The sequence below is a fragment of the Canis lupus genome, chromosome X (genome assembly GCF_048164855.1).
Source record: "Canis lupus baileyi chromosome X, mCanLup2.hap1, whole genome shotgun sequence".
In the NCBI taxonomy this organism is placed as follows: Eukaryota; Metazoa; Chordata; class Mammalia; order Carnivora; family Canidae; genus Canis; species Canis lupus.
Window position 1 is genome coordinate 53,374,019 of NC_132876.1, and position 18,690 is coordinate 53,392,708.

The 18,690-nt window shown below is 35.5% G+C and overlaps 1 protein-coding gene and 1 pseudogene across 6 annotated transcripts in view; one reads left to right on the plus strand and one right to left on the minus strand.

Moving 5' to 3' along the window:
- The window catches only part of DIAPH2 (diaphanous related formin 2), a 1,054,304-nt gene that overhangs the window by 91,696 nt on the left and 943,918 nt on the right, over positions 1-18,690 (minus strand). The window lies entirely within an intron of this gene.
- On the plus strand, positions 12,550-12,850 carry LOC140628711 (small ribosomal subunit protein eS27-like; annotated as a pseudogene).

The following is an 18,690-nucleotide window of genomic DNA, read 5'->3' on the forward strand; positions in this document are numbered from 1 at the left end:
GTGCCCTCCTTAATGCTAATGGCCCAATTACCCCATCTCCTCACTCTCCAGCAACCCTCAGTTTGCTTCCTATAGTTAAGAGTCTTCTATGATTTGCCTCCCTCTCTGTTTTCATCTTATTTTATTTTTCTCTCCCTTCCCTCCCCTATGTTCATATGTTTTGCTTCTTAAATTCCACACATGAGTGAAATCATGTGATAATTATCTTTCTCTGACTGGCTTATTTCACTTAGCATAATACCCTCTAATTCCATCCACATTGTTGCAAATGGTAAAATTTGATTCTTTTTGATGGCTGAGTAATATTCCATTACACACACACACACACATGTGTGGAAAATAGCAAATCTTATAACAAAGCAGGCACACTGTGGCTGAATCTGCTTTGTAAAAGATTTAAAAGCCTTCCATTCTTTTCTTGCAATCACTAGCTTTACTTTCTTGTGCCCTCAGTTCATGATTGCTGCTGGTGAACAGACAGGCCACTAGGGAGGTCATTAAATAGTGAATAATCAAAATCTTCATCTAGTTCCCCAAGTAGAGAAAATAGTAGTCACGGGCAAGAGAGATATATATTTAATGTTTGTAGTAATGCAGTGATACTGCTTCTAGTAAAAGCAAGAGCACATAGAATATTAGAAAGAAAAATAAAGACAAAAAGTCAAGGTTCCATTTGACCAAAAGGCATACTATACCTCAATTACCAGTAAAACCTGACTCTTGGTTTTGCCTCTCTGAATAACAGAATTAGGGTAATTAAAGTGCTAATGAAAGCAGCCATGAATTTTAACCAAATGGGCCTCAAATTATTAATTATATTTTTCAGAAATATTTGTTTACTGACTGCATCAAAGACTCACTAATCTGCCACATAGACAATTTCATTATGGAACTTAAAAACTCAGAGTCTACATTATATTCAGGAATACAAATTCTGTGTAGAGAGAAAAAGACATTATGAGGATTGAGCTTGTCACATATGGCGATGCAACAGCAAATTGAATACATATATAATCCAGCAAATCTATATAATATGGTATAGTAGAAAAGGTGCTAAAATAGTCATCAGAGGATGTGAGTCTAGTGTCAACTCTTCTACTAACAAGGTAAATGAACCTGCACAAGTCCTTAACATTTAAGTAAAAGGAAGGAGTTGGTAAATGTACATTAAGATTATTTCCATCTTTGAATTTTTATGATTCTAGGACTGATACACAAATAACTTCTATTGGCAGATATGCCAATAGTAATTAAACACAAACTCCTAAAAAGGCTTTTTGGATAAAAAGCTGTAGGGTTAACATTTCCTCTATATTTGAAATCGTTTATAATTTGAAAAGAGAGAGATGCATGAAGTTGGTGCTTGGTGTGCTTGCAAGTGGAATTAAGATTTTATAACTTAGAAATAAATCAAAATTTCCTGTCCCTAAACTATCACCAGGCACTTTGGGGGATGAAAAAAGGAGAGAAATGTGTATGTGGGGAAGGGGAGTGAGGGGTAGGAAGGGAACTTATTCCAAAATGAATATTGTTTTCTATAATATCTTGAACATGTATTCCACAAGTGCAGTGATAATTGTGCTTCATAAGTGAACACAAAGGTAATATGACAGTGGCTTGTTGATGAAGCAATTTATGATGAACATTTTTGTATCATCCTTATTTTAGAAATGAATTTGTATCATCTCTCTCTAGCTTGTAACTCAAACTGCTATTAAAGAAAATGCTGTTCTTTGTCTTCCATTTTAAACTGCCTTCATTTAGTCATAATGAAAGCTATAAAATACATCATGTTTTTCTTTCTTTCTTGGGTTCTAGGAAGCTCATAGCTATAAGCTGACTATATTCTCTACAACATAGAGAATGAGGAATGAAGCAGGGAATTCTCTATGTTGTAGAGAATATAGTCAGTGATACTGTAACAGCGTTGTATGGTTAACAGATGAGAACTACACTTGTGGTGAACACAGCATAATGTATAGAGAAGTTGAATTGCTATGTTTTACACTTGAAACTGATATAACATTGTGGGCCAACTATACTAAAAAAAATTTTTTTTAATTAAACGCAGGGAAAAAATAAACTTAATGCCCAATAATAGTACCCAGCCTTAATTTAAGTGTTTGGAATAACTCTCTAAAATTTTCCCTCTAACTTTTAATATTATTTTAATAGTTTTGGTTTTAAACTACCTGAAATCTCTCTAGGAAGTAGATGAAGAATAAATACATTAATGCATATATTAGGCAAGAAGCTAGACATGAGAGGGGGGAAGATGGACCTTAAATGTCCTGGTGGAGAGCCTCAACCTAGCACTACCAAGGGACCACCCCATTCCACCCATCTAGTAGTATGTTTGGAGTTACAACATCTGGGAACAGGAAGAGTTAAGTTTTTTGTGCTTGTTGCACTTGTGTAGAAAGCCGCCCCTTAAAAAAAAAAAAAAAGAAAGAAAGAAAGAAAGCTGCCCCTTGTCCTTATTTGACCTATGTCTCTAGAATTAGAAATAATGTTGCAATTTCCTACCCCATTCAGGCATTTCTAATGCATCCTGGGAAAGGACATGTGTAATTGGCTAATTACTTTATAATCCAGGACGTCACTCAAATGTTGCAATACTAGGATCCACCCAAAAGAAAAAAATGATACAATGCCACACCCCAGATTTGTCTCTCTTGACTGGCTGGTTCCTATCTTGGAGTGTACTTCAATAAAATTTTGTTCAGCTTTACTTTTGTTTCTTTGCCCTGAGCTGGCATCAGGAATCCTGAGGGCTGAGCAAACTTCCTTTATGAACTCTCAAGGCATTTTTATTTCTGCTTCTATAAGTGAAGGATCTAGAAAGTACAGAGCTATTATCCTTAGCTAGAGAAAAAGCTTAGGATAAGAAAGACAGGAAGGGTGCTGGAGGTAATCATAAAAAAAGTTTCTTGTAAAATTCCGTATTCTTTCATTTAGGAGCTTCCTAGTTCATTTAAGGATTGAAGCTTCATTCACTGGTGCTCTAACACACAGAATTTTTTAAAGATTTATTTATTTATTCATGAGAGATAGACAGAGAGAGAGGCAGAGACACAGGCAGAGGGAGAAGCAGGCTCCTCTCAGGGTGCCTGATGCAGGACTTGATCCCGGATCCCAGGATCATGACCTGAGCCGAAGGCAGGCACCCAACTGCTGAGCTACCCAGGCATCCCAAACACACAGTCTAATGCATGGTAAAAAACACATGACTTGAGAAATCAGCCAGGTTAAATGGACACTATTAAGAGAATACCCAATGGGAGATATTATATATATTATAATATATACCTGTAATATATATGCTTTCCAGTATGGAATAATAAAATGTCAAGCAGTTCTGGGTATTCCCCATCCTGAATTTTTCAATATACTCATATGCTATTCTTTTATCTCCTTCAGTTCTACAGCTACATGTGAATAAGCTACTAACTTTAGATCTATATGAGAAATAAATATGAAAATCAAGAACTCACTGTTTATGTAGGTTTATCACATACAGCCAGTTCTGCTCACCCAAAATATGATAGAATAGAATAAACAAAATAAAATAGCCTACTGGGCACTTAGAATCTGTGCCAGTTTCCATGGCAGTAAGCAGGTTTTTACAACCATTTAAAGTTTAGGAAGAGCTTGGTAGCATTCTGGCCCCAAGACTTCGACTCCTTTGATTTGCTATACAAGATTGCATTCTCAGTGCCAGGGTCAGCAGGAATTGGCTCAACACTGTAGTGCCATTCATTTTCAGAGGTACCTGATTTTGCAGGTGAGCAGTTCTATCTCCATAGACTCCTAACATCTTGATTACCCTGTAAGAGACAGCTATTCTGGGGTCTGATGAGCATCAGCATTGGGAGTCTTAACTCAGCATTTGGCTCTATATAACATTATTTCCTGATTCTGACATCAGCCATATGTCCAACCTTGGAAAAATTTTATTTTTGCCTGTAGGATTTCTTTCAATAAAAACAGAGCTAGAGGAATGTGGAGATGATGCTTGTAAATAGATCTTTAAAAATCATAAAAGCTGGGGATCCCTGGGTGGCGCAGTGGTTTAGCGCCTGCCTTTGGCCCAGGGCGCAATCCTGGAGACCTGGGATCGAATCCCACGTCGGGCTCCCAGTGCATGGAGTCTGCTTCTCCCTCTGCCTATGTCTCTGCCTCTCTCTCTCTCTGTGACTATCATAAATAAATAAAAAATTAAAAAATAAATAAATAAATAAATAAATAAAATAAAAAAGATTAAAAGAAAAAATCATAAAAGCTATTGGTTTCTGAGAAAATAGGACTATGTCTGACTAAGGCCTTAGCTGCTCAAATTTTTACTGGCAATACTTTTTAATAACAATTTACAAAAGTTCTATCTCCCCCATTCCTTGCATATAAATTTTTTTGAAAGCTGAGGAAAACTATCATCATTTTATCAAGAAAGATATCCTCCCCCCCAACACCGCCTCATCCATTTTGATTCTGTCAATGATACTCATCCTTACAAATGAAAGATACATAAATTATACATTACTATCATGCTTTGTGAAAGTTGTGAGAGAGGTGGTTTGAATTGCTCATTTTTATTATTTTATTGATAAGAAAAAAGGAACAAAAATCAAGGTAGACTGTTGAGAGTTTTTAAATATTTGTTTCTTTAAATAATGGATCAAGTTTTTATAAAATGACAAAAGAATTAGACTTGCTGCCTGATCACAATGAATCAGCTCAAATGGTGAGTTTATGGAATTCAAATGGTATGCAATAATATATTCCCTATTACTATAAACTAGCATAATATGTTTGAATGGGTTCTGTAGTAGAAGCAGTGTTAAACAATTTGCTTCCAATTCTGGGTTTTTATAAATGAGCAAAAAAGGAAGACAAAAGAAAAAAATCAAGGAGTAAGAAATTTAAGGGGAAATGGCAAAAAGTATAATTAGAAAATTATCTTTAAAATATGATATAATATTTGTAAAATGAACAAACTGCCCTGCTGCTTCTGTGAAGCCCTCTCATCATATTTCAAACTGCAGTGATCTTGTCCTTCCCTGAGGTCACAGAAGCTATTTTTTGCACTAAAAATGTGAATGAACATATGATGTGATACCGAATTAAATTATTTTGGAAAGTCTAAGATATACCAGAACCTATAAACAATATTTTAGTCCATGTTTATTATTGTTCACAATTGTTTTATTTTTTTTAAGTCTTGATTTCCCTAAGGAAAGGGAGAATGCTTTCTACTTCTATACTTTGTACCACACCATGCTCATAATATTTCCTCAATACTACTGATTGAATACATTCATGGTCTGGTAGGTTATTTTATATGCATGAGTATGATCCTTTAGAAGTAGAGTTCAATGATATAGAACCTTTCCAGAGTGGGAAGTCCTTTCTTTGTTTTGCTACATAGGAGAAACTGTTTGATTCAAATTGATTTTATGAATGATGGCTCTGCATAAAGACAAGTCCTGTGCCAAAATTGGAAGTAACAGACGTTGCTTTTTTCCTCATTACCCAGGATTCTAGTCTTCTATAAAGGAAAGTTTAAACTCAGTAAATTTAAATCAACTTTGCTGGGTATGAGCTATCTGCATTTAGAGAACAAACCCATGATCTTCTATGTATGCTACTCCATAATGTTAGGACTTCTTATGTATTAACCATAGATAGGAGAGGATGCAAATGGATTGGTGATAGAAATCAGTAGGTTCAATTAAAGGGAAAGCACATCCAGGTTTGCTGGCATAATTCTCCATTTTACAAAATTCCTACGAATAAAAATTAGGCAGGTTTATTAAAATTTTTATTCATTCCCTATAGTAGATATGCAATCTCATTAGTCTTGACAAAGATCAAATATCTAAAAGCAAATCAGTACATTACTATTGTATGCTTCAATTTCCTTCATTTAAGATTCTCCATTACTACAGTTTAAACTTTCATTTTGTCAACTCTAAATCTATGCAAGATATGAAGAATGAGTAATTCTTTAATAAAGCAAAGTTTGTAGATTAATGGTAGTATGGTATCTAAAAGGAAGTATGCAGGATACTAGGAGTAAGGGCATTTCAGATTAAAGGGTCATTGGAGATAAAGATTTAAATAGAATAGCATGTGATTTTTCTTTTTAGATCTGGTGCCTCATCTACTTCCAGTTTTGAATGTGTGAAAAACAAAGGAAACTCTTCCTTGTAGTGATGGTTTGGGGTGGAGATAGGTACAAGTAACAATACTTAACCGATTGTGTGGGTGTGGTGGGAGGAATGGTTCTGAGTAGGAAACTCTGCCACTTAGAGGATGGAAAAGATAATTACATATTCCTCTTTGTTACTACCATAATCTGCTGGGTCTACAAATCCCACCCTTTCCACTTCTGGCATCCTTTCACTGGCCCTTTGATCCCTTCTACTCTCTTCCCAGCACTCAATTCACCCCTAGTATCCAACCATCAGCTTCTAAAGGCTGTACACTTTGTTGGAGAATTAGTGGCTGATTATAACCTGATTTTTTGAAAAGATGCCATAATATTAGTAAACTCAGAATCTAAAGCAAAGATTGTCTTTTCTAATGTGGAGTTAAATGTCATCTTCAGCTCTTAAACACCAGAAAGTTGGAGAATTCAAGGATGGAGACTCCTGGAAAACTAACTTATTCTTTAATTGTGACATATACAAAATGATCTCTTATGAAACATCCACCATTTTAGAAAGCTTTCAGAATCAAATAAAATTACAATTGTTACCTCTAATAAGAAGGCTTGGTAATCAGGACCTCATCAGGAATAAAAGTTACATTAAGACGGGAAACCATTTCATTAAATACCAGAATAAAATGTCTTTGACAAGTAGTGTTTTACTTTTTTTCTAAAAGCTATTAGTAAAAGACTCTTAATATAAAGACTAAAAATACATTTAATTACATTAATATAGAAATGTTTATCTATATTGTGTGTTATTGGAGAATGGATTGTATGTATGCCTTCATTTCACAAATATTCATTGAATACATACTATATATGTAAGTACTACGGAGATGACAAAGATGGATTCTTATTCTGTGTAAAATAAATGTATAAGTAGAATTTAGGCTCCAAAAAAGTAATTTTTTTTTTTTTTGGTCTGCTTTGTTCATTGTATCCCCAGCATCTAAAACAAGCGCTGGCAATCTTTAGCTTCTAAAGGGCCAGATAATAAATATTTTAAGCTTTGCTAGACACATATGGTCTCTATTGCATATTCTTGTTTTTATGATCCTTCAAAAATGGGTCATAAAATATAAAAGTACAAAAATACATTCTTATTTCTAGCCCTGTAGGCTAGATTTGGCCCACTAACTATAGTTTGCCAACCTCTAGTCTAGATCATTACCCAATAGTAGGAAGAGCATATTGAATATTTATTTAAAAATGAATGAATATATTCAATGAAGACTGTGTAAGCAGTAAAAGATAGCATGGTTGATGCCCTTGGAGAGCTAATAGATAAGGAAAGAAGACAACTGGACAGAAGTATATATAGTACTGATGACTGTCAAGGTTAGAAGACTCAGAGGAGGAAGGTTGGAATGACCAAAGAATATGACATTTGACCTAATCTTGGACAGGACTTTTAATGAAAAAGAGTTCAAATGAGTTCTAGGTGAAATTCAGCTTCAATGATTTGAATTAGGCGATTTTGAACTCATGGGTGAATATCTGTAGTTATTTCTAGATCTCTCAGGAACTATAAACCCAGAGTTATAGCACATGCTGAGTTTATAATTTTATTTCCTTCTAATTCACCATCTGCCAAAATACTATTAGATATCTAGAAACATTATGCTGAAAATCAAGGGAGCTACTTTTGTTTGACTAAGGATGATGAATCCAATGGTCTATTTTTGGTAACATACAAATGCCACTATTAATGCTATGAAGTGAACAAAGTATGGTAGCCACAACAAATCTTTGTCAGATTGGGTGTTAACTATAACTGAAGCAGTACATTCCATAAAATAAGAGACAATAGGCAGATATACAGAGTTATACCAACTGAACAATTCATTTAGAGGCTAATAAATAGGAAGGGCAGTAAAAAACCAGAGACCCTGTTACTGAAACCACATATATCTGTTACATACAAATATTTGATGTTTGTAATATGTTAGTGAAGGTGTGGAGTTGACTTTAAAGTGCTGTTAATGGGCAGCCCCGGTGGCTTAGCGGTTTAGCACCGCCTTCAGCCCAGGGTGTGATCCTGGAGACTGGGGATCGAGTCCCACGTCAGGCTTCCTCTCTCTCTCTCTCTCTCTCTCTCTCTCTCTGTATCCCTAATAAATAAATAAATAATATTAAAAAAAGTAAAGTGCTGTTTATTTGGGTTATAATGGTTGCAGGAGATTTTTTAAAAAGCCCACAACTTCCTGAAAAGATAAGTTTAGATGTTCTAGAATTGATGAGATGGGGGAAAAAAAAAAACAAAAAAACCCAGCCTGTTACATTATGCTCCAATGATCACTATGGCAGAATTGACCTTTCCTTCTTAAGTACTGCATATGTTCATTCTTTACATGACATCCAAATAGATTCAAAATGCAGTGAGGTTATTGGTTCCATTATTAAAAACTCCAGGATGCTCATTTATATAAATGAGGTTGTTTAATTCTTGATTTCCGGGCACCTGGATGGCTCAGTGGTTGAGTGTCTACCTTTGACTGAGGGTGTGATCCTGGGGTCCTGGGATCAAGTCCTGCATTGGGCTCCCTGCAGGGAGCCTGCTTCTCCCTCTGCCTATGTCTCTGTCTCTCTCTCTGTGTCTCTTATGAATAAATAAATAAAATCTTTTAAAAAATTCTTGATTTCCCTTAATCCAGGGCTAATCTGCACATTCTAAAATGCTTGTAATCCTACTCAAATGGTTCCTTGCATTCAATTCTTTGCTGATATTGCTTCTAAGTCTCAGTTGTTTCACCTTATATTAGTTGATGTTATTTCTCCCTTTTGAAAGTTACCATTGTCAGCAGCATGGCCTAACATACCTAGTGTCATGCCCCATAACGATGATGATTCCAAAGCAGACACAACACAGAAAAGAAAAAGCAGCATCAGCCATAGAAGTGGAGGACTGCTCTGCCATGGAGGTATCACAGACTGTTTAGTACTTTAATTGCAAAGTATAACTGCTGGACATTTAAACACATAATTGTCCATCACTGTTTGAACTGATAAAGATGAATATTTTGTACCTGATTCCCTAGATTTCTAATTAGGAAAGACAAAACGTGAAAAGAGTCTCCTGGCATTTGACTAACTGAACCACATTTCTGACCTATGTTTATTATAGCGGTGTAGCTTCTACTGCCCTATGTTTACCACAGCCATGTGATACATTTTATACTACGTCAGTGTATCTATTAGCAATTCACTCTTAGAGACCCACATAACAATCTGGTTTAGGTTATGAGAAAGAATTTCATGGTTTCAAGCTCATCCTTTGGGAACACAAATCCCAGAGAAGCTTCAAATTAATGTATTTTTTCTATTATGAAATCTTTCTGTGTTTCAATAGAAATGCACTGAATTTTCATTTATTTTCTCTATTTTACCTAGCATTACTTCCTACACAGAAACTGACCAAGTAATAGTCAATTAGGTCGACTGATGTCATTGTGCATGTGAAAGAAACAGTAAGTGCAAAATCTCCTTCACAAAGGCAGCTGCGATGATCAATGACTTATTTATCACAGACATTCATATTGATGCTAAAAAAATGGATCCAGGATGCTTGCCTGGCAGCTAACTTACACAAAAAGAACATTTAAGATCCAATGAAAACATTATAATCTTCCTTTACCATTATACAAAAACACTTGTAAGGTGGCAGAAGGCAAGATAATCTATTTAGACAATATATACTTTCAAAAGAATCATTAGATTGAGATGGTCAACAATCAGGCTAGAAAGCCTAAAATTGTGACAGGCTATTTATTCCACATTTCATCAGAAAAGGGTCAAGACAAGAAAGCCCAAAAAGCCTAAGAAAGAAACATCTGGGAAGTAGGATGACACAGTATCTTCTTCATTCTGGTAAAATCTCCTCTATGTGGCTTAGCTAAGACATGAAGTGCTGTGATGATTTCATAGGTAATTATCAGAAATATTATCATAAACATACTCCCCATTTTCTAAGAATTTGAATATAAAATATGTTTAGTAATATATGTAGGCTAAATATAGTAGAAAAAAATTTTAATGGATCAAAAGGTACTTTGGGGTATTACATTGCCTCAGGGTCATCATTATGCATATCAGTCATCACTACTCTCTAGGTGTAGAAATGTGCTAGGTAATGGAGAGCTCTTCACTTTAATATGAAGATACCTATCATAGCTGACACTATTTTGAAAAAGAAAACTTTCAAAGCAGATTGAACATATATATTAGACCAAAGACATTTTAGTCTGTTTTCCATATAAATAAGTGCTAATGGATAATTATTTAAGTCTTCCTTTTTTGTGTGTGATTTTCTCATTCTTGTAATTGGGTTTCTCTTAATTTTTTCCTGGACTGTATTTACTCTCTATTTTCCTATATCCATGTTTTGCCCTCTCTTTCAATTTCTTTACTGGCCCCATGAGAATTCTATCCAGGGTTTCTTTCCTTGTTTGGGGAGTTCCACTTTTTCATAGACCCCGTGCCATTGTTTTCACCATTCAAGTAAAGGGAAGAATGGGAAGAGAGCTTAAAGACAAAGGTTTGTGTTTGTGCCATCTTGAAAGACTGGACTAAGAATCAAGAGGCTTGAGTTCTAGTCCCCACTGTCATTCATTTGCTGTATGATGTGTAGTAAAATACTTCACCTTCTTTGGGTCTAGATTTCACCTTCTGGAAAATGAGAGATTTATGCCAGATGATCTTTAAGAGCCTTTCTGGCTCTATCATTCCCCATCTATAATTTTGTCAGAAATTACACACAATGAAAGTTATGCAGGGAAGTTCAGATACACATAGACTTTTCCTATATACCTCAGTCTGTGATTAGATCTTTTTGGTTCATAATATGTCAACTTATTGTGAATTCCTTTGCTGTTGGCTCTTTGGAATTTTTATATGCAGTATATGATTTTTTGAAGAAAGGGACCATTTACTACTCCTTTAAATATCCCCAGTACTTAGAACAGTGCCGGGCACTTAGCAGATAATAACTGTTCCTTCTGCTTTGTGTTTCCCTCATCTTACAGCATTTTCTGTCCATTAATGTTTGTAATATAGAAGTTTATCACATTTAACTTAAACTATTTAATGCCTATGATTTCTGCCTACTTAGTTAGCAGTAATATCCAGTTCTTTGGAAGATGGTATTTTCCTACAAAATGGACGAGCTACATTATTTTTGGAAAGAGACAGACTCATAAGGGAATCAATGTTCACCTCCTAAATCACTAAAACTTACTGTGATAACTCTGTACTGGTATATTACTTGTGTTATAAGAATTTCAGTTCCTACTTGAAAGTGTGACTTTCAGAGTAAAAAGCTTAAAAACCTATGACTTTTGGAAATGCATTTGGAAAAGCACCTATCAACCTAATAAAAAGTTTTAATAATATGTTTCTGATGCTTAAATTCCAAAAGTAAGCCTAAAGTTATAATAATTACTGTCACAGGGGTATCCACTCTCACCAATGTTATTTAACATAATACTAGAAGTCCTAGCCACAGAAAGCAGACAACAAAAAGAAATAAAAGGCATCCAAATTGGTAAGGAAGAAGTCAAACTTCCACTGTTTGCATATGACATGATACCCTATGTAGAAAACTTTAAAGATTCTACCAAAAAGCTGTTAGAACTGATAAAAAAAAATTAGAAAAGTGACAGGATAAAAAATCAACATACAGAAATCTGTTGCATTCCTATATATTAATAATGAAGCAGCAGAAAGGAAAATGAAGGAATCAATGCCATTCATAATTACACCAAAAACAATGAGATACCTAGGAAGAAATCTAACCAAAGAGGTGAAAGACCTATAGTCTGAAAACCGTAGAACACTGATGAAGGAAATTGAAGAACAAAAGGAAATGGAAAAACATTCTACACTCATGCATTGGAACAACAAATATTGTTAAAATGTCTGTACTGCTCAAAGCAAACTTCATATTTAATGCAATCTCTATCAAAATACCAACAACAATTTTCACAGAGCTAGAACAAACAACCTTAAATTTTGTATGGAACCCTAATAGTCAAAGCGACCTTGAAAAAGAAAAGCAAAACTGGAGGCATCACAGTTCCAGACTATAAGTTACATTACAAAGCTGCAGAGATCAAGACAGTATAGTACTGGCACAAAAAGAGACACAAATATCAATAGAACAGAATAGCAAACCCAGAAATGAACCAACAACTAGATGGTGAATTAATCTTCAACAAAGCAGAAAACAATATACAATGGAAAAAAGACAGTTTCTTCAACAAATGGGGTTGGGGAAACTGGACAGCAACATGCAAAAGAATGAAACTACGCCTTTCCAGCATTGATGACCTCCCCATGAGAACATGCCCCTTGCGAAGGACCTCCTGTACCCGTCCTTGGAAGAGGAGAAGAGGAAGCACAAGAAGAAGTGCCTGGTGCAGAGCCTCAACTCCTACTTCATGGATGTGAAGTACCTGGGATGCTACAAAATCACCACGGTCTTCAGCCATGCATAGACGGTAGTTCTGTGTGTCGGCTGTTCCATCGTCCTCTGCCAGCACACAGGAGGAAAAGCAAGGCTTACAGAAGGATGCTCCTTCAGGTGGAAGCAGCACTAAAAGCTCGCTGAATCAAGATAAGTGGGACACTATCCCAATAAACAGATTTTGGGGGAAAAAAGAATGAAACTGGAACACTTTCTTATACAACACACAAAAATAAATTCAAAATGGATGAAAGACCCAAATGTGACATAGGAAGCCATCAAAATCCTAGAGGAGAACACAAGCAGTAAGCTCTCTGAAATTAGCCATAGCAACTTCTTTCTAGATATGTCTCCTGAAGAAAGGGAAACAAAAGCAAAAATAAACTATTGGGACTTCATCAAAAAGCTTCTGCACAGTGAGGGAAACAATCAATAAAACTAAAAGGCAACATATGGAATAGGAGAAGATATTGCTTTTTTTTTTTTTTTTTTTTTTTGAAACTGCTTTTTCTTTATTTAGGCCTTAGGGAGAAAATTAACTTTGGTCACATATTACCTTAAAAAAAAATCCAGTTTTACATATTCCTAAATAGATAGGACCAAATGATCAGAGAAATAATTTCTTCTGTAAAAATTGGCCAGATTTTATCAAAAACCTAACATACAATGTAATTCAAATTATATAAAGACTGCTTGGGATCATAACATTCCAAATGTATGACAGTTGCAACTCCATCCTAACAGGTGTGAAAGTATTTGCTCTCATGTTGCTTTGGTCCAAAAGAGTAGAGCTGATCAGTAAGAATAAACTAAGTACCTAATTTTTTGCAAACAATTTAGTTATTGGCAGCAGAAATATGCATGATGAATAGTTCTACTACAGCAAAGTATAATAACTGAATATATTTCATGAACACATCACAGTATCAGATAAACTTATAAGAGAAAAATATGAAGGAACAAAAAAGATGAAACAGCTACCACAAAAGAGTCTCCTCCATAACTATCTGAAGGGTAAAAAGGTGAGATTAGAATTTGATGATGCTAATATGAAAGGAAATTGAGTATCTGATAAAGGGTTAGTATATAAAACATAGAAAGAACTTATAAAACTCAACATCCCCTAACTGAATAATCCAAATAAAAAATGGGCAGAAGACATGAATAGACATTTTCCCAAAGACATACAGATGGCCAACAGATACATGAAAAGATGCTCAACATCACTGATTGTCAAGGAAATACAAATCAAAACTGCAATGCGATACATCTCACACCTGTCAGAATGGCTAAAATTAATACAAGAACAACAGTTGTTGACGAGGATGTGGAGAAGGTGAAACCATCCTGCACTCTTGATGAGAATGCAAACTGCTATAGCCACTGTGGAAAACAGTATGGTGATTTATCAGAAAGTTAAAAATACAACTACCCTATGATCCAGCAATTACACCCTACTAAGTAGTTACCTAAAGAATACTAAAATACTAATTTAAAGGGATACATGCACTCTGATGTTTATGGCAGCTTTATCTACAATAGCCACAGTATGGAAACAGCCCAAGTGTCCATCAATTGATGAATGGATAAAGAATAGGTGAGATACACACGCACACACACTCACACACACACACACACACACACACATATAGTGGAATATTACTCAGCCATAAAAAGAATGAAATGTTGCCATTTACAAAGACATGGATAGAGCTAAAAAGTATTATGCTAAGTGAAATAAGTCAGTTAGAGAAAGATAAATACCATAAAATTTTACTCATATGTGGAATTTGAGAAACAAAACCAATGATTATAGAAGAAAAAAGGAGAGATGCAAACCAAGAAACACACTCATAACTATAGAGAACAAAGTGAGTGTTGCTGAAGGGTATGTGGGTGGGGATGGGTTAAAGAGGCGCTGAGGATTAAGGAGTGTGCTTGTGATGAGCACCGAGTGTTTCATGGAAATACTGAATCACTATACTACACGTCTGTAACTATTATTACACTATACATTAACTAACTGGAATTTAAATTAAAACTTTAAAAAAGTAAGGGAAAAACTTACTCTTGCAACTTATACTTATCATCAATAATGGAATTTTAAGCGAATTCTATTTAAAAAGTTCTCAGATTCATACTTTGATCTTGTAAAAATAGGAAAAGAAATTCTGTAGACCAGTTACAGATCTCAAAATAAAATACTGGTATTTATTTAGACCACTTTGCTTAAGAAATATGCTTTGTTTGCATCTTAAAGTTTACATTTCTAACATTTAATGATGATTAATTGTAAAGGACACATGTAAGGCTATAATGCAGCTAAATGATGCATTTGTAATTCATGTGAAACAACATAATTAGTTCTCTAAGGATTCATCAATATATTATTCTACTAAACAGAATAATTGAAAGTCCCACTTGAGTTTTAAATGCAATACGAAGCCTTCATTTTAAGCATGGCTTCCTCTGTGTAATATTCTCATAATTATTTTCCAGCAACAAGAAATACTAGTTTATTTTTAATCTGTTAGCTCCTCATGCTGCAAAGAAAGCAACTTCATGAATTCATTTATTTTAATACAAAAGTGACATATTTTGGAAGGTATGCTTAAAATTTTAAGAAGAAGAAGAAGAAATGATTAAAGTAAAAAAAAATTGTTCTAAGAGGTAAAAAGTTAAAATTAAATAATTATTTTTAAAGCCCACATTTACTAAAAGCCATTACTCTATACCCTCCAAAATACCTCTATCACAACAATATAAAAAAATAGAAATCAGCTTTAAGTACAAAATTTGACTCATAAAAATAAGTGACTTTCAATATGTAACAACATTTTAGTATATATTAAGAAAAAAGGCCATATTCTTCCTTTTGAAACATATCCCTACGTACAAGACAAACTCCTTAACAGATATTTGTTTTTAAAAATAATATCAGTGTATGTTGGCTAAACTTTTAGATATGAGTTAAGTCATGTAAGTTACACATCTCATTAAAGTTCTGCTTTTCCTTGCAACTACTGTCTGCTAATTTTCTCTAGAAACTCTAAAACTTGAAGAATACATAGTATTTTTGAAAAGAGCCTGAATGAGATTATTCAATGCCTTTTCCTTTGAGACTCCAGGTAATTTGATTTTAAGCCACTAGTCTCAGTTTATTTAGAAATTCCATGACCCCAAAGAATAGTATTTATCTTTTTACAGCAGCCAGTCAATGTGCCTCACTTTATAGAAGGAGAATCCAAATTAGCAGGCATGAAGCCAGTCACTTAAGTACCACCAAAGAACTGATGAGACTTTCATTCTTGATGCTGGATTTGGGTAGGGTGCTTAGTGGGGGAGTATATGCTAAATTAGTTTTGGACAACAGAAGCCTATAGTATATCCTGCACATTTGCTGTCTTCTTTATAGAGTAGCAAATGGAAGGTTGGAATAAAAAGCAAAAGAAAGAGGAAATAGAAAAGTGGATTCAAGAAGACCTGGTGTATGTACAGGAGACAAAGGGAGAGGATTTAAGAACACATGTCTCAGGATCCCTGGAAGGCGCCTACAAGGAGTAAAACTTACATACATCACCAAAGGACCAGTGCAGGTTATTTAAGTTACTTGGAAACTGGTATATACTTTATCCTATTCTGTTGAAATATATATATGGAAAGGCCCCTGTGGAATTCAAGTGTACTTACTGATGTTGTTACTTAGTCTCCAATATGTTTAATAAGTGGTACTGGAATAATATAAAGATACTGTGTAAAAAAGATAACTTTTTATTATTAAAGCTTAGCTCATTCTTAGAATATCTAAGGTTCAGGAACATCAGTCTTGCCCTTCAGGTGTGCTCTAGGGACAATATTGAAGACTTGAATTCCATTCCCCATAGCATAACCGAGAGGTTGGTTTAATGGCAAAGACCAAACTGGTCCTCTTATGAAAATCTCCATATGAAGTTTTTAGTGCACTGATACATGTTATCCTCCTGAGTCAGCTTGCTCTTGTTCACAGTTTCTTTTTTTTTTTTTTTTTTTTTTTTAAAGATTTATTTATTTATTCATGATAGTCACAGAGAGAGAGAGAGAGAGAGAGAGAGGCAGAGACACAGGAGGGGAGAGAAGCAGGCTCCATGCACCGGGAGCCCGACGTGGGATTCGATCCCGGGTCTCCAGGATCGGGCCCTGGGCCAAAGGCAGGCGCCAAACCGCTGCGCCACCCAGGGATCCCTTGTTCACAGTTTCAAAAGAGTTCCCTTGAGGCTGAGTTGAGACCACAGTAATCTTTTTCTTTTTTTAAAGATTTTATTTATTTATGAAAGAGAGAGATGGAGAGAGGGAGAGAGGGAGAGGGAGAAAGAGAGAGAGAGAGAGGGAAGGGTACAGGGGGAGGAACAGAGGGAGAGAGACAAGCAAACTCTGCGGTGAGCTGAGTCTGGCATGGGGCTTGATGACCTGAGCTGAAACCAAGAGTCAGATTACTCAACTGACTGTGCCACTGAGGTACCCTGGTACCACAGTAATCTTGAAGCATATAGGAAAAAACTACTTACCTTTGGTGTTGGAGTCTTAGAAGGTGAAAGGGCCCCAAGAGACCAACTTGTAAATCATACTAGTTGTGTTGGATTATAATAGTTGTGGAACCAGTGACGAGTACCCAGAGGTTCAACAAGAGGGAGTTCTCAGAGACATTTTTTTTTTACCAAAATGTATTTTATCCAGTATTTTTACCCAACCCTTTTTACACAAGACATGTAGAAACATCTGATAAAACACATGTCCAGTGCAAACTGGGAATGTGGTCCTAACAAACAACTGTCTCACATCTCATACCTACAGACTTGGAGTAAACCTATCCCTGAATGTTATGTAGATCAACTGGGACCATGCTCCTTAGATAACCACTCACAACATGCCCAGTTAGTTGGCAGGAGAACAAGAAGAATTTGGTAAGAATTTTCTTCCATGCTAATCACAACGTGGGACTTTACACTATCAACATAATGGAGGCTAAAAGATAGCCATGTTCAAGAATATACAATGGGGAAAAGACCGTCTCTTCAACAAATGATGCTGGGAAAACTGGAAAGCTATGCACAAAAGAATGAGACCTGACCACTTCTTTACACTATACAAAAAAAAAAAAAAAAAAAAAAAACTCAAGGTGGATTAAAGACCTAAATAAAAGATCTGAAGCCATAAAAATCCTAGAATAGAGCACAGGCAGTAATTTCTCTGACATCAGCAACATTTTTCCAGAAATGTCTCAAGGCAAGGGAAACAAAAGCAAAAAATACCTATTGGTATTTTAAAATTTAAAAGCTTGTGTACAGCAAAGGAAACAGCAAAACTAAAAGGCAGCCTGTGGAATGGAAGAAAATTTTTGGAAATAATATATCTGATAAAGAGTAAATATCCAAAATATATTAAGAACTAATATAACTCAATATCAAACAGCAATTTGACTAAAACATGGATAGTGAAACCGAATAGACGTTTTTCCAAAGGAAACGTACACATGGCCAATAAACACATGAAAAGATGCTCAATATCACTGGTCATCAGGGAAATGTACATCAAAAGCACAGTGAGGAAAGACGGCGGGGCAAGGTGGCAGAGGAGTAGGGTCACTCTCCTGGTCCCATCAACTTACCTAGATAACTTTCAAAACACCCTGAACACCTACAAATTTGACCTGATTTTAAAGAGAGAACAGCTGGAACGCTACAGAGAGAAGGATTTTCACTTCTAGCAAGGTAGGAAGGAGGAAAAAAAGAAAAAATAATCAAGTGGGGGAGGGGCACTGCAAGGAGCCCAGCCAAAGCCTTGCAGTTAAAGCCTCTGGGACAAGAAAGCCCAGCCCCAGAGAAGTGGGAACTTTGAAAATCCACACCGGATTCTTCCCCGATGGAAAAGTGCTTAGCAGGGAAATTGGGAAGAATTGCAGGATGGGCAGTGAAGCCTCCAGTTTCCTGGAGTAACTAATAGAGGAAGTGCACCACAAACTGTGGGCCGAGCTCCATAAAGG